This window comes from Drosophila melanogaster, chromosome 2R (assembly GCF_000001215.4).
Source record: "Drosophila melanogaster chromosome 2R".
In the NCBI taxonomy this organism is placed as follows: domain Eukaryota; kingdom Metazoa; phylum Arthropoda; class Insecta; order Diptera; family Drosophilidae; genus Drosophila; species Drosophila melanogaster.
The window spans coordinates 14476391-14477895 of NT_033778.4; the positions used below are offsets into that span (position 1 = coordinate 14476391).

At 43.4% G+C, this 1505-nt stretch overlaps 1 long non-coding RNA gene across 1 annotated transcript, besides 1 other annotated feature; it reads left to right on the plus strand.

The window, feature by feature from the left end:
* Positions 1-52: part of a mobile genetic element that runs on past the window's edge.
* Positions 1-1505, plus strand: lncRNA:CR44462 (long non-coding RNA:CR44462). The gene is made up of 2 exons (NR_124551.2): positions 1-354; positions 1240-1505. It is a non-coding gene; the product is annotated as a long non-coding RNA:CR44462 (long non-coding RNA).

The window sequence follows — 1505 nt, forward strand, 5'->3', positions numbered from 1 at the left end:
CAGTTTCTTACAAAAACTCAACGAGTAAAGTCTTCTTATTTGGGATTTTACAGTAAGTAACCACCAACTCTGTGGCAGAGTTGTTTGGCCAACTTCATATTTGGCTGGCATGTGAGAAAAGAATTTTTGGGACCGCATCGCGTTACATTGACAAATGAAGAAGCTCCCATCAGTCAAGTCGCTTTGGTGGAAAAGGAGCGAAGCTCCAACTTTGCTTTTCGGACTGATGAAGATGCACGTAAAACACCCAAAACCGTGTGTGTGCAAATGGAGACAAATGATCGACGGGGAAAACAGAAAGGAGCAAAAGCTGCGAAATGAACACTCAGTTCGGGTCCTTGACAATGAGGGGTGGTAAGTGTGGTCGGTGAAATATATTCGCATGCCCTATTAAACAAAAACAAAAGTGAAAAATTGTTTTCTTTTCTTTTTTTTTTTTTTGCACAACCCCTCCGGCAAATGTTTCCTCTTCCGGCCTGTAAAATCAGGGGGGGTGGTGTTGTGTTCAAGGAGCTCGAGCACACGGAATGTGTGCCAAACATGCAATATACGCCAGAGAAGAGGGCTACACTTACATTATGTTCATTACCGGCTTATTAGCGTGATTTACCGATTGAGGGAGTGATATATATCCTGGGGTTGATATAATGACAATGCGGATAAGGATGTGCTTGAATGATGAGATGTGGGCGGTACAATGCCTGGGAAAATGACTTTGAAAGCGCCATATCCCATATCCGTTTGTCAATAATACCGTGCGAATTTCTTGATGGATGTGCCGCAGGAAATTCACTTCACTTTCCAGTACTTCCCCTACCCTGCAAATTGTGATATGCAAATTTTGATTTGGGTTCGGTTATTAACCATTAAGTTCATCGCCTAATGGAGGGTTCTATCTTCATTTCAAACTGTCAATTGCCTGTCAACTTCCTGTCTGAAATTGTGAGCTGGGGTTAGCCGCTAATTAGCTGACCAGATCATAGAGATACAGATCTGGTCACAGTATCCTCTTCGCCGGCGAGGCGCTAATTCAATTAATAATCTCTCGTTCCAAAAGGGGGAGTCACATATATTGTGTAGTGTAGTCAACACGCGCGGTAACCGTATCAGGCCGGCAATTTACACAAATTAAAACTAAACAGTTACCCTCCGTCCTGCACACTTAATTATGCAATTACTAGATAATTTTTCTTGTTCTCCGCTGCGTACTTGTTTTTATTAAACATTTGTTTTCTTCAGCGGCACGAGCTGGGGCACAGAACCGAACCGGAAACCGAAAACAGTTGCAGATACAGATACATAATCCCTCGGATACACATATGCGAGCGGCTCCCATTGGTTGAGTATTCTCCGTGCTTCTCGCTGTGAATGTGAGTGTGTGTGCCTATAGGTGTCTATATACCTAATTTCGGATACACATGAGTAGGGCGTCGTTTGGGGGCGTGGCACGGGTGGCACAGAATGTATCTGTCAGATACTTTGGTTGACTCTGACTTTCTATAAAT